Consider the following 16179-nt stretch of genomic DNA (forward strand, 5'->3'; position numbering starts at 1 on the left):
TAGGATATCACAGTGCACTACAAATAATGAAGTACTTTTGAGGTGTATTTACTGTTGTGTGTAAGAATCACAGCAACCAATGGGTACATGGCAGGAACAAGCCATCAGGAAAGTATTCTGTTTTCTTGCAGTAAGGTTAAGTGATGGCTGGATCACTGTGGGTAACTCCCCAGCTCTTATTCAAAATGGTGTTTTTACTTTAAACTCCGAGAACAGAGAAGAGAAAATCTGAGGATGCTGGAAATCCGAGAAACACACACAAAGCGCTGGAGGAACTCACCAGGCCAGGCAGCATCTATGGAAAAGAGTACAGTCGATATTTTGGGCCAAAACCCTGCCGTTTCGGGACTTGTCCTGCCAAAGGGTTTCGGTACAAAACGTCGATGAGTTCCTCCAGCATTTTGTGTGTGTTGCTCCAAGAATTTTTAATGCAGCACATGAAAACTGTCAGTGCAGAAGATTTCATACAAGGGTAGGAAACTACCACAAGGCTCAATTCCTCTATTTGGGATCATTCCCAGACAACCTGTAGTACCATTGCTTACCCAGCAGCCCTGTAAAGGACGTACACGGATGTTCATGGGTGAGAAGGAAATGGGGAATGGAGGGAAATGCTCCTGATAGACAGCTCACTAGTAGAATGGACAGCACAGCCTATTTTGAGAATCCTTTTCGGTGGTCTGGTAAATTGACCAGACTTCATTTAGGTTGAATAAGGTATTGTAAAAATATATAACTTCAAAATGTATTCCTTTTTAAAACTGCTATTTGTTAAGTTTCCATTTCAATTTAAGTCAGTACTATTAGTTTATAAATGCATATTTAGAATTATAAACTGTAGCACTAGATAATAATGCAAGCTTATTTATTCAAAAATAGCTTGACCAGTGTCAGTAGCAACTGTTCAAAATGTCATAACTCCAATTTCCTGGCAGTTATATTTTGTTGTTAGTTTTTGAAATGCAATTGATTATTATTCATTGAAAACTAGTAAATCAACTGGACTTATCCCTTAATTACCTGCCACAGGAAGATATTTGGAAAATTGTCCTCCTCACTGTTAACACACTTGGCAAAAGTGACATCAGTGCCACTGGCAGAGTCTCAGATGGCGATGAGGAGACGTACTGGATCAACAGAGATAAGCTGGTCCAGTAGTATCTCAACAACAACCTTACAGTTCATGTCACCACGACCAAGGAATTGATTGTGGACTTCAGGAAGGGGAGAAAGCATACCAATTTTCACTGAGGGGTCAGCAGTAGAAAGAGTGAGCAATTTCTGGTCCATATCTCAGAGTCAACAATCAGCAGATCTGTCTTGGGCCCGCCAAAAGGAATTCCTTTAGATCAGGAGATGGGGAGAAATTGAAACATGTGCAGAGGGAGCTAAAGGAGAAGCTCAAGGTGGCTGAAGAGGAATACAGGAGAGGGCTGGAGAACAAGCTTGAACAGAGTAGCACATGGGAAGTATGGAGAGGCATGAAGAACATCACTGGCTTCAATCAGCCTATCTGTAGAGCCTTGGCGTGCAGCCATGAATAGGCTACTGAGTTAAGCCAATTCTTCAACAGGTTTGACAATTGCTCTCCTGTTTACACCACCCTCTGCACACCAGTCTTGGTGCCGAGGCACTCCACGCTTCCTCAGCACCAACACCTCCCCTCCTCCCCCCTCCAGTTCAGCACATTGATGAGCACCACAGGCTAGCATTGTCTACATCCCCTCCTTGCCCTGCACCTACCCTCAACATAACAACTGCCATCGTCCCGATCTTTACCTCCCCCTGCTCCCACATCCCACCAGCTCCCCAGTCATCATGGATTCTCCTTCACTCCTGAGCAGGTGAGAAGGGCTCTGGGGAAATTCAGACACGGCAAAGCATTGGGACTGGATGGTGTGAGCCCCAAGGTCCTGAGGGAGTGTGCTGAGCAGCCGTGTGGAGTCTCAGCCTGGAGGGGGTCCTGACAGTGTGGGAATCATCACGTGTGGTCCCAGTACCCAAGGAGGACCAACCGAAAGGCTTGAACGACTACTGTCCAGTGACGCTGACCTCCCACATCTTGAGGACCCTGGAGAAGCTGGACCTGGCTCACCTCCACTCCCAGGTCAGATCAGCCTTCAATCCCCTGTAGTTTGTTTACCGGGGGACATTGAAATCGCTGATGCTGGCATCTACCTGCTGAACAGAGCCTATCCCATTTGGATAAGCAGGGCAGCACTGTGAGCATCACGATTTTTGATTTCTCAAGTGTCTTCAACACCATACAGCCTTCATTGCTGGGGGAAAAGCGCTGTTCAAAGCTGGTTGGCACTTCCATTGTATCCTGGATAATGGACTACCTGACTGGAAGACCACAGCTTGTGTAGCTTCAGAGCTGTGTATCAGACATGGCTATAAGCAGCACTGGGGCCCACAGCGGACTGTATTGGCTCCCTTCTTGTTCACCCTGTATACCTCAGACTTTAGATACAACACTGAGTCATGTCATCTACAGAAATTCTCTGATGACTCAGCAATAGTTGGGTGTATAAAGGGAGGACAGGAGGATGAATACAGGGCCCTGGTGGAGGATGTTGTCAAATGGTGTAAGCTGAATCATCTTCAGCTCGACATCGGTAAGACAAAGGAGATGGTGATGGACTTTAGGAAGACTAAGCCTGCACTGCTCCCTGTTACAATTGATGGTGAGGACGTGGATGTGATGAGGACATACAAGTACCCTGGGTGCAACTGGATGACAGACTTGAGCACCAACATAGAGGCTGTGTACAAGAAGTGCCAGAGTTGCCTCTTCTTCCTGAGGAGACTGAAGTCCTTTGGAAAATATAGGCCTCTCCTTCACATGTTCTACCAGTCAACTGTCGCCAGTACGATCTTCTATGTGGTGGTGTACTGGGGCAATGGCATCAACAGGGGTGATCCCAGCAGGCTCAATAAACCAACTAGAAAGGCTAGCTCTGTTACAGGTTTCAAACTGGACACACTGGAGGCTGTGCTAGATCAAAGGACCCTACAGAAAATCTTGGTAATTCCAGACAATGTTTCTCACCCTCTGCATGCCACCCTGGCTGAATGGAGGAGCATTTTTAGTAATACACTAAGACAACTGTGCTGCTCCAAAGAGTGCCATATGAGGTAATTCTTACCCTCGGCCATTAGAAACATAGAAACATAGAAAATAGGTGGAGGATTAGGTCATTAGGCTCTATAATGAGTCAACCTATAGCTGGGAAAGTTATGACCCCTCCTGTTGGATGGTTTGAGGAAGCTTACTTTTTATTATTTTTTAATTCTCTTCTAATATTTGTATATTTGTATATCCGTGCACTTGTAATGCTACAGCAACAGCGTAATTTCCTTTGGGATCAATGAAGTATCTATCTGTAATGAAGCATGCCAGTAGCAGTACTACATTAGGAGTTTGAGAGATTTGGTACGTCACCAGAGACTCAACCAAATTTCTAAAGGTGTACTGTGAGACCATTCTGAATGGTTGCATCACCCTCGGTTTGAAGGCTCCAATGGACAGGGTCAGACGAGGCTTCAGAGGGTCGTAGACTCAGCCGGTGCCATCATGGACACAAGCCTCCCACACCTTCAAAAGGCAATGTTTCAAGAGGGCAGCATCATTAAGAGCCCGCACCTTCTGCATCATGCCCTCTTCTCATTCCTACCATCAGTGAGGAGGCACAGGAGTGTGAAGACCCACGCTCAACATTTTAAGAAGTTTCTTTCCATCTGCGGTCAGATTTCGGAATGGTCCATGAACCCGCACTATTCCTCTTTTGCACTTTTTTGGTAATTGTAACTTAATTTGTTATGCCTGCACTGTACTGTTGCCACAAAACAACAAGTTTCATGACTGATGTTTCTGACGATAAACGTGACTCTGATATGATTACTTTAACTAAAATCCTCCAAAGACACCAGAGCCTACAACCCAAAGGGAAAGAATTACTGAGCATGTCATTATAGTGTTGGCATACATCAGGTCAAACATTAAGCAGCAGTTTTCTTTTTACTAAAACATAATGGAGCTGAATTTACAGAGAGAGCAGAGGGCTGAGTGGCTGTGTTGTGAGAGTTCAAAGGCTACAGCAGACACTGAAGAAGGGGAATAATATTCGTGCTGGCAGCCATTAGTAAAGAAGTGGAAGAGAAACACAGGGCAAAGAAAAACTGCTGCAATAAATCTTTGTCATATTGTAAAAACTAATATATGCCAGACAATGAAATGTTTCATTTGCTTTATCTCAGTTCCCCCTTGATACAGGTTCTACACGTGACATAAAACAGATCTGATCTGCTGCCAGAGCACACAGAGTTCTCCTTCTGTAAAAGGAACATTAAAAAGAAGTTTGAATGCTGCAGTTCATTGTTGAGCAAATTCAAGAGCTCCCTGTTAAATTACTCCAGAGATCCAGATTGCAAAGAAGTGGCTTGGCAGGTGGTTCAGTTGGAGCCACGGACAATCCTATTATCCCCGACAGCATCCTTTCTCACAGGAGGTTTCCTGCAAAAGCTTAGCTGCTTTCTGCTTCAGTGCTGAAGAAGTTGATTTTTAAGGAAATGTATTCAAAAGCATTAAAAATTCAGTCAAAACATCCTCATTCATTCCTATCTCTCTTACTTATTGGTTGGGTTTTAAAATTTATCATGAGATTTGGAAAAGCACAGCAACAGATTTCAATCTTTGCTTCCTATTGTGTGTCACTGAAATCAGGGCAACTGCACTCAGCGCCCGCTTTACTAGGTGAATGCAAATCAGCCTATCATGTGGCAAACAACTCAGTGCGTAAGAGCTTGCAGACACAGTCAAGGGGTTCAGTTGTTGTTCCAAACGAACATCCGAGTGGGGAAGAAACATGATCTAAGCGATGTTAACTATGGAATGATTGTCGGTACCAGTCAGAGTGCTTTGTGTATCTCAGAAATTGCTGATCTCCTGGGATTCCCGTCTACAACAATCCTTAGAGTTTACAGAGGATGGTGCATGAAACAAAATAATATCCCGTGAGTGATGGTTCTGTTGGCAAAAAAGCCTTGCTTTTGGAGTTGGAGTCAGAGGAGAACGGCCAAACTGGTTCAAGATGACAGGAAGGCGACAGGAACTCAAATAACCGCTCGTTACACCAGTGGTGTGCAGAAGAGCATCTCTGAATGCACAACACATAGAATCTTGAAGTGGATGTGCTACAGCAGCAGAAGACCACGAACGTACATTCAATGGCTTCTTTAAGTTCAGGAGATACCTACTGAAGTAGTCACTGAATGTACAAACGTTTGTAATTTTCCATTGATGTTCAAATAACCTGGAGCAACAGACATGCTAAAAAAATTAGCTATATCATTAACTTATTTTACTTTATCTTTAATATTAAAATATTTATTAATGTTTAATATGATTAATTTGTTTTCTTTATTTTAATATCTAAAAATAAAGTAATTTTAACATCTCTGGAATATTAAACATTGCAATCATAACACACTTCAATTGATCCTTTCATTATTTTAATCTCATTGCTTATTATAAATTGATTCAAACTCTATGACAACAATGATACTGAAAAATGAAAGTTGTTTTTATTCTATCCAAAGTTATTCCTGTTGAAAAAAATAACAATGTTACCCTTTATTGAACGAGGTATCACTGAGTCTTTAAGCACTGCTTAGGGATCTCTCTGGCCTTACACAAAATCAAATTTGTCTTATGTGGATGGATACACTCTCAGAAAATTACTTTTGATTTCTACATTGTACCAAATTCAGAAGGAAGATGTATTTTACTGTGTCATTTTGACTTCTGCCTTTACATTAGGTTTGTATTCTAATCTTTCTTTTTTGTGCTATCAGTGCCATTAGAAGTGCTTCTGTATTGTGCTGGCTTCAGCCTTTCGCCCAGAACTCTCATTTGCCTGCACCTGTCTGAGCTGGTAATGGAACTCCATCAAATTCCTCTTGCTCTTGAACCTGAAATCAGAAGGTGAGGTGATGGCTTACAAAAAAACATTAGCTTAACTAATCCTCAAATTGCACGCAACAAAACCTCTAACACCCGACTACCCTGTCAGCCTCTGTGAGGAAACAAGGGTGGGACTGCAGCCTTGCGTCCTAAGTTAGGTTTCATAACAATTCCGTTCAGAGTGCAGATTGATGGCACAAGTGGGAAAAGACAACACCCAAGTAAAGGAACAGTGAACCATGATAGAATCTTCTACATTGGTAGATTTCATTGGACATATACCTTCCGCAGGAAATGCGTGGTGAACCGATTATGGACAAATGGCAGCTGTTTCTTCACATCTGGGATCTGTGGAACTCATCCAACAGAAGGAACCAGATGCCTTGTCAACGGCGCCAAAGTGAGGGTTAAAATGCAAAATGCAGCAAGACCATCAGTGGATAGAAGCCTCTGCAGCCATTTTAGTTGTCTGATCAGCAACTAAGGTTAAGGATGATTCTAGTATTTTCACCAAGATAACAAAATTCTGCACAATTCAAGCACTAACAGTTGTTTCATTGTATGTGATCCATTCAGGAATGAGCCCACACAGAAATTAATTTGGATATTTTATCTGTCTTCCTCATTTCCTCTCCTTACCGAGGAAACACGAGTCCTGATGAAGAGTTTCATCCCAAAATGTCAACTGTTTGTTCCTTTCCATTGACGCTGCCTGACCGGCTGAGTTCCTCCAGTGCTTTGTGTTACTCAAGGTAGCCAGCATCTGCAAAATCTCTCGTGTTTATGAATTTTCTCCTTACAGCTTCCTCCTCCGCAGGTGTTAATTATACTTGGATTTAGTTTTGTGAACACAGACTGTGCTTCACTACTTTTACCAGATAATCTTTCTTCACCGCAGGGACTAAGCAACAAGGGCAAGTACTCCCTAGGGAACGGTGTCACTGTCTCTTTCTTTGATATAGTTGTTTTTCAGCAACTTGGATGCAAAATTAATTTCCTGAATGAGAATTTTATTATTTGTGCAATAGTCAGATTTCAATTCAGTGTCACACTTAAATGCACAGGCTCTGAGGCGTGGTCTGTCCTATGCCCCAAGTGTGTGATTATGATTGTTAGCTTTTTTTTATGCTTTGAACTGCCCTTTTTTCCACTTGGCTCCATGTTTACCAATAGTAGTCCTTTCTCAAACTTCTTCTAAGTGTCTTTGCCCTATAAGTCATAGAGATGACAATATTAAGTAAGAAATTCAATGCTAGCTTGATTAGTGAAATAAACACCATCCACCACACCCAACTACCCCCCATCAGGTTGGTCTCAGTCTTCTCCAACTGAGTTTAGAGATACAGCCATATATTCCCCTTGATCTCCTCAGTCTTTATTTCCTGTCCTTTAACATCTGCTGGACAATGCTGAGGATGTGGTGGCCAGTGCTATCATGTTTGCTGTTGTGTGCTGGGGCAGCAGGCTGAGGGTAGCAGACACCAACAGAATCAACAAACTCATTTGTAAGGCCAGTGATGTGGGGGTGGAACTGGACTCTCTGACGGTGGTGTCTGAAAAGAGGATGCTGTCCAAGTTGCAAGTTGCATGTCTCCCATCCACTCCATAATGTACTGGTTAGGCACAGGAGTACATTCAGCCAGAGACTCATTCCACCGAGATGCAACACTGAGCGTCATAGGAAGTCATTCCTGCCTGTGGTCATCAAACTTTACAACTTCTCCCTCGGAGTGTCAGACACCCTGAGCCAATAGGCTGGTCCTGGACTTATTTCCACTTGGCATAATTTATCTATTATTATTTAATTATTTATGGTTTTATATTGCTATATTGTCTACACTATTCTTGGTTGGTGCGACTGTAACAAAACCCAATTTCCCTCGGGATCAATAAAGTATGTCTGTCTGTCCGTCTGTTGATATTATGTACCCGACTTCCTTAATGGATATTGGATCCTGAAATCCCTGACCCAACATCGTTACTGAATCATAGAGCCTGTATACAGGCCCTTCGGCCCAACAAGTCCATGACAACCATGGTTCTCCATGCAGCTGGCTCAAATTTCCTGTGTTCTGTCCATATCCCTCTGAGCTCTGCCCCTCCATATGCTTCTCCAAGAGCTTCTTAAATGATACTATTGTACCTGTCTCAGCACTTCCTCTGGCAGCTCATTCCATAGGCTCACCTCCTTCTGCATGAAAAGGTTGCCCCTCATGTCTCATTTAAATCTTTCCCCTCTCACCATAAATCTATGTCCACCAGTTTTGGGCTCCTCTTTTTCCTGGGGAAAAGGCTGTCACCATCCACCTTATCTATATCTCTCATAATTTTAAGCATTTCTATAAAGTCTCCAGTCATTCTCCTCAATTCCAAGGAATGAAAGCCTACCCTGGCCACCCTCTCCCTATAACTCAGGCCCCCGAAGTCCTGAAAACATCTTCATAAATCTGGGATGTTATAGCCATAACTGAAAAATGACTGACAGAAGACAGGAAGCTCAATATTCTAGGATAGAGATGGTACAGATGTGACAGAACTCATGGTAAGCGAGAAGGGTGCGCAGCCTTTTTGATAAGAGGATGCAACAGCAGTATTTGATCATAGGGTATTGGAGTATGAAATAAGCTGGATAATGTTGTGAACTCAGTCAGCTCCGTCATGGGCAATGGCCTCCACAACCATCCAGGGCATCTTTAAGGAGCGGGTGCCTCAGAAAGGTGACGTCCGTCATTAAGGACCCCGTCACCCAGGGCATGCCCTCTTCTCATTGCTTCTACCATCAGGGAGGAGATACACTCAATGATTCAGGAATAGCTTCTTCCTCTGCCATCAGAATTCTGAGTGGACAATGAACTTATGAACACGACCTCAATACTTTTTGTTCTCACTTTGCCCTATTTATGTAATTTAACTGTTTTATATATATATATATATATAGATGTTTACTGTAATTTACTGTTATTATTATGTATTGCAATGTACTGCTGCTGCAAAACAATAAACTCCATGACAAATGTCGATGATATTAAAGTTGATTCTGATTCTGAGAATCAGGCCCTTCTTAGGTACTCATAGGTGACATTCTTCGGGGATTGTCCAGTAAAGCCATATGTGTAGAACTTAGAAACAAGTGGGTGAGTGTCTCTCTGATGGGGCTGCGTTATAGACTCTCCAGTAGTCAGTGGGAACTTGAGGACCAGCATTGTGGAAAACTGCTCATAGTTATAAGAATGATAAGATTGTATTAGTGAGAGAGATTTATTTCCCTGGTATCGTCTGGGCTACCCAGAATGTTAAGGGCCTGGATGGCATGGAATTTGTGAGAAGTCTCCAGGAAGGCTTCCTGAGTCAATGTGTAGAGGACCCGGCTCGGGTGGGTTTACTACTGAACTTTCTCTTAGGGAATGAAGCAGAGCTGCTAACTGAAATGGCTGTCTAGTGATAATAATTCCATTAGTTTTGAGATAGTGATGGGAAAGGATAGGACCACTCCACAGGTTGGGGTCCTGAACTGGAGCAGGGCTAATTTTGGGGGGAGACAGGCATGATCTAGCAGAGGTCAATTAAGATGAGCCTGTTTAAAGTGAAAGAAATGAATGGCAAATGGGAGGCTTTTAAAAATGAGATATTGGGAGTCCAGGAGCAGCACGTTCCTATTAGAGTGAAGGGTAAGCCTGGCAACTTTAGGGAACTTTGGTTGACATGAGATGATCATGGGCATACCATCACCCAAGGGTGCTGACAGATCAGGAAAATCCAATGTACCTTCTTCAAGACAAAGGAAAATAGTTACAACACTTTTTAAAAAGCCTTTGCAGAGACTGCTCACAGCCCAAACGCAAAACTTAATTATCACTCATGCAAAATCTAATGCAACAAGATAATCTAAACCTGAACTGAATGCTAATTATTTAGCAATGTATTTTTAAAACATTTTACCAGGCTGAGGGATTACTCATAATTTTTATATGATTTGTTATTGTAGTTGAGAAATAAAAAAGCATATTTGCAAGCAAGAAGCTCTTTTTATTAATCATTTATATCACACCTCAAACAGCATCTATGAATAAATCTATAAAGTCAATAGCAACAACTGAGCTGAGCTATGTGCAGTGTAGAATCACAGCACGGTTATGTTGATGTACTCTGTTTGTGGTGATCTCTCGTCAAACTGTGCCAGAGCGCCAACTGGGCCTATACCAGCAGATCCCACAGCTCTGAAGTAACCGATAGAAAATCTACTCACAAGGGTCCTGGGGCTTGACGGGGTGACTGCGATGGAGTAGGCTAACCTACAGCTGTTGCTGTTATCATGGGAACATGTTGTTGTGAGGCGGCATGATAGTGTAGTGGGTAGCATGATGCTTTACTGTACCAGTGATCGGGTTCAATTCCCGCCACTGCCTGTCAGGAGTTTGTACATCGTCCTCCAGTTTCCTCCCTTAGTTGAAAGATATACTGTTGGTAGGTTAATTAGTCATTGTAAATTGCCCCTTGATTAGGTCAGGATTAAGTTGAGCGGTGAAGCTGGAAGGGCCTTTTCTGCACTGCATGTCAATAAATGAATAAGAACAAGGAACTGGTGAGGAAATCATCAAGTGCTGTTTGCATTTCCTGGGTTGTTTATTAGCACCTCTGAAAGTCAGTGGTTACTAAAAGGAAATTGCATGCCCAAATACCAGCTGAAAGCAGCCAAAAAGGCACAATACCTTCTCCGTGCAGCAAAGGTGGATCATAGCCTGAGTGACACACTTGCTGTATCAACCCTGGACTATTATGTTGCGTAATAAGACTCAAACCCAAGACCTTTGGACTCAGAAACAATTCTTCTACACACTGAACCACAGTTAACACTCTGTGTCACAACAGGAAGGATTGACATTGGTTATGACACTTTTGTGATTCAAAGGATTTTCGGAAGTCAAGAAAACTAATTGCCTATGATACTAATCAATAAAACTAATTGCCTATTGGAAACTAATTGCCTACGATACTAATTGATAAAACTAATTGCCTGTGATACTAATCAATAAAACTAATTGCCTATGATACTAAGTTTTATAAGAGTGGGAAATGAACAAGAGAGAGTAGCCAAGTGAACAAAGAAAAAAGAATTTGTGGTCATCTCATACTCAGTCTAGAGATAATACAAATTCCAGTGATAACAATTAACCTGCACAGCCAGATTCAAGTGGCGTTACATCTGCTACTGAAAACAAAGAAGTTTGTAGAGAAATGCTAAAGCAACTGTACTGTAATTGCTGGAAAATTTACTGAACAATTACTTTAAAGTATGTAGGTGATTATCTAAAAACACAAGCAAACATTGGAAAGTTAAACTACAAGAAAAATAACAATTCTACACCCTAATTGAATAGTTTTTGCACTCTTGCTCTTTTACTTTTCTACTTTCCTTTTCTCTCAGTGTCTTCTCCTTCCCTGGCTCTCATTTTGCCTGTTGCCTTATTTGTAATTGATCGTTTTACTTATTTATGTTCTTTTCTGTATGGAGAAGATGAGTCCATGATTTCAAGTGTACTTTACAGAGGGCAAGCTTTGGTTGCTTGAACGCATAGGGTTTGGAGTGCATTGTGGAAGTGCTTCTTATCCATTAAGGAACTGAAAGCCCCCTACAATTTCTCCAGTGCACTTTGGCGAGGCATGTTTCCTGCTGTCGTCTTTATCAGCAGCTTTTTTTAATGTAATCCTTTTGATATCATGTCACAAGGTGCACCTGGTTAAAAGAAGGGATATTTAAATAGCATGTGGGAGTATGAGTGAGATTTCCATTTGAGTCTGTTGCCTGATAAGTATGCAAAAAAACGAAGAGTTTTTTTTTAATTGGTGAACTGGACCATATTTAGGGATTCATCTTCAGGTGTGGAATGAATACGCCACAGTCAAGACTGACTTCATCAAGACCTGTGTTGATGAGCGTGTGACTTTGAGAATATCAAAGTCAAAGTACATTTAATATCTAAGTGTGTATATTTTATACAATCTTGAGATTCATCTCCTTACAAAGAAACCCAGTAGATCCTATTAAAAAAATCCAACGTGCAGAGAAAAGAAAGACAAATTGTGCAAACAATAAAAGTAAGCAAATAGCATTCAGAACTGAAGTGTGTTCACACTGATATTGGCGGGCCACAGCCACAGTTTGGTGCAGAGACGAGTAAACCTTGTGGAGTGAGGAGTTGAAGTCCAGCACGGAGATGAGTAAACCCCACAGAGCTGCGACTAGAACTGGTTCCAGCCTTACCTCTGGCCCTGACATCCTGTTCGTTTCAATCTGACCCAGCGCTTAAACCACCCAGGCCTTGCTCTCAGACCCTGACTCTGCCACTTTGATACGCTGTTGGGCTGGTGCCCCCCCCCCCGATTCGGCCCGTGCGCACCCCACGGCAGCCATCCCGCATCTTCCAGGCTTCAGCTCCCACTGCAAAAATGCTAGGTCGTACAGGTGGTTTAAAAGCTCAACTCCGACAGGGAAGTTACAGTCTATTGCTTCAGTAATTGTTTAGCTGAAAAAGCGTCTGTTTTACTTGCCACCAGCAAACAGTCGTGGAGCTTTACCAGTGCCATCTTAAAACATACCAAACATACAGAAACCAGTGGCCCTGGATGAACCTGGAGATTCACAGTTGCTGAGGGTTAGATCCGTAGTGATCAAGACTAGAACTTCAGAGGTCCAGGTCTGATGTACAGAGTGCCATTGTGAGAGTGAAGCAGTACTTTGGTGTGAAGCTACAGACAGGATCGGGTGCATGACAGCAGTGGCAGGGCGTGCACGCCATTGCTCCCTATAAGGCGAGACCGAAAACCATGAATGGCTACGCTGTTTCACTCTTTGATGAGCTGAATGCCTTTTCCGCTCACTTTGAAAGGGAGAATAAAGCTACTCACATGCAAAACTCCACAGCATCTTGCAACCCTGCAAACTCAGTCTCAGAAATTAATGGCAGAACATCCTTCAGAGGGTGAATAGTCACAACACTTCAGGCCATGATGGTGTACCCAGTAGGGTACTGAAACCCTGTGCTGACCAACTGGCTGCAGTGGTCAAGGACATTTTCAGAGGTTCCCATCTGCTTCAAAAGAGCATCAATCATGCCAGTGCCCAAGAAGAGGAGAGTGAGATGCCTCAATACTCAACACCCAGTAGCATTCACATCTCTTGTGAAAAAGTGTTGAAAAGGTTGGTCATGCCTAGAATTAACTCCTGCCTGATAAAGGAACTGTACCCACCACATTTACCTCCTGCCATGACAGTTCTACAGTGGACACAATCTCACTGGCTCTCCAGTTGGCTTTGGAGAACCTGGACAACGGCAAAAGATACATTAGGCTCTAGTTTATAGATTACAGTGCAGTGTTCAACACCAACATCCTCTCAGCACTCATCAACAAGCTTCAAAACCTGAGCCTCTGTATATCTCTCTCTCCAGTTGTATCCTTGGGAGATTACAGTCAGTGCAGATTGGTAACACCATCTCCTCGCTGAAAATCAGCTTACGTGCACTTCAAGAACGTGTGCTTAGTCTACTCCCATTACACTCATGATTGTGGCTAGGTGCAGCACAAGTGGCATCTATAAATTTGCCGCTGAGACCAATATAGTTGGCAGAAACTTAGGAGGTGTACAAGAGTGAGATAGATCAGCTGGGCGAATGGTGTCAAAACAACAACCTTGCACCCAAACATCAGCAAGACCAAGAAATTGATTATGGACTTCAGGGTGGAGAAGTTGGGGGAACATCATACCAGTCCTCATTGAGGGGTCAACCTTGGAAATGGTGAGCACATTCAAATTCCTGGGTGTCAACATCTCTGGAAATCTATCCTGGGGCCAACATGTTGATGCAATTATGAAGAAAACACAGTGTTGTGTATTTAATATTTCAGTAATATTTGACTAATATTGTAAATGTATAGTTTGATTAAACATTCTTTGTTTGCTTACATAATTCACTCTGTGTTATATGTAAAATCAAGTGAATGGCATATATCATTATGCCACCACGTCATGAATGCTTGTCTCACCAAAGAAGTAAAACAAAGCGTACACATTCCCTTGGGCACCCGTGTTTTTCTTTTAATTAGTTTTATGCTTTGGAATTACAAAAAATAATGCACGCCAGCGGCTATACGTCATTAGAAGTTTGGAGAGATTTGGTATGTCACCAAAGATTTTAGCAAATTTCTACAGATGTATCTTGGAGACCATTCTGATTGGTAATAGCACAGCCTGGTATGCAGGTACCAATGGACAGGCTTATAACCAGCTTCAGAGGATTGTGGACCCTCCATCACAAATGTAAGACTGCCCACCACTGAGGCCATCTTCGAAAGGTGGTGCCTCAAGAAAGTCTCCATCATGAAGGACATTCACCATCTGGGACATGCCCTTTTTTCATTATACCAACAAGGTACAGGAGGTACAGGCACCTAAAGAGCCACACACAATGTTATCAGAAGAGCTTCTTTCCCTCTGCCATCAGATTTCTGAATGGTCTATGAAAACTACCTCACTATTCCTCTTTTGCACTATTTAGTTTTTTGGGGGTTACTTATAGTAATTTCCTATGTCTTACACTGTACTGCTGCCACAGAACAAGACATTTCACAACAGGTGTCAATGATAATAAAACAAATTCTGATTCTGATTCCTTCTTGTATTCCTAACTGTTAGCCAGTTTTTAAAAAATAATTTGCCAGAACTTGACCATTACTGGACAAAGCCCAATCTCAAATCTCCCTTGAATTAAGTGACTTGCTAGGCTACAGCACAGGACATGTATGAGATAACTGCAGTGGTGGGTCTAGAGTGATTTATGGGCCAGGCCAGCTAAGACTGCTGGACTTCCTACCCAGAATGATATTAATGAATCACTTGAGCTTTTTTTATGACCATCAGTTTAGCTATTATGATTATTAATGACTAACTATTTCATTCTCATTATTTCACATTATTAATACCACAATTGCTGGGGATAGATTTAAATTTATGTTTCTGCATTTTAGTCCAATCTCAAGATTGCTCATCTGGCAACTCACCATGGTGCCAATATCTTCCAGCACTGGGCACTTGAGTGCAAAATTCCTGGTATTTGTTGCAGACTTAGGTCAAATCTATTCATCTAAGCTTTAAGAATTTCTGACAGCGCTTCTGGCCTTTACATTCAGCAAGACTGTTCTCAAGTGGTTCCCTTCATTCCCAGATCTTTACAGGGTACTCAACACCACCATGGATGTAGCTTCATCAGGCAGATTGCTGTCTTTCAAGAACATGGCTCTCCGCTAATGTTCCCTCTAATTCGTAATTATCAGAGTGCGCAAAAATCTTGTGCTGTGCTTGTCCAGTGACAACAACATGTGCGAACAGAATAACTTCTTCAATAAAAACAGTATAAATAACCAAATAATCACAAACATCTTATTGCCTACACTGTCTGCATCAGAAACCAGAAAAGGAAATGTGATTGTGTCTGACGATCCTGAAATATACTTAACATGCCAACGAGGTAGCGGGTGACAATCTTTTGTGGGGAGTTTAAATTCCTTTGTGCACTAATAGATTTGTGCATGTGCACACCTTAGAGGGAACATTGGTCTCCACCACATTCTCAAGGACAAGCAGGCATGGGTAATGAATACCGGTCTTACCAGCATGTTCATATCCCAAGAAAATGATAAAATTTAAAACCGTTTATTAACAGGAATACTGAAGTAGAAAGATCAATTAATGAGACAAATCTTCACATTGATACCCTGTGCAACTTTCCTGCATTCAAGTCTGTTGAATGATCAAAATCCAGCTACTTACCCCTTTGTATCTGATTATATTTGGTTACCCTTCTGGTTTCTCCCACCATTTGGGGTGGGATAAGTGGGGAGATAGTTCATCCCAAATAAACATTAAGAATAGTGACATGTGCTGATGCAAGGATATGTTGAAATTTTGTCTATTTAGCATGCTCTTCTAAAACAACATCAAACTGAAATTCATAGTTAGGTTATCTGTTGGCAACGTTTGCCAGAAAGGCTACTGTTAATGTTTTCAGAATGTTTCTCTCCATAAGCTGGCCAAATTCATGGCACATTTACAATGATGGCAAGATTTATTTTTATTCATACATGGGTGATTTTCTTTTAGCAATTTTGCAATAAACTACTTAAAGATAGGGTTTAATTTTGAAAATAAAATTAGAAGA

At 42.0% G+C, this 16179-nt stretch overlaps 1 protein-coding gene across 1 annotated transcript in view; it reads right to left on the bottom strand.

Moving 5' to 3' along the window:
• Window positions 1-16179, bottom strand: part of ercc4 (excision repair cross-complementation group 4) — a 238271-nt gene that overhangs the window by 184857 nt on the left and 37235 nt on the right. The gene's annotated exons all lie outside the window — the stretch shown is intronic.

Source organism: Hypanus sabinus, chromosome 9 (assembly GCF_030144855.1).
Source record: "Hypanus sabinus isolate sHypSab1 chromosome 9, sHypSab1.hap1, whole genome shotgun sequence".
NCBI classification, from domain to species: Eukaryota; Metazoa; Chordata; class Chondrichthyes; order Myliobatiformes; family Dasyatidae; genus Hypanus; species Hypanus sabinus.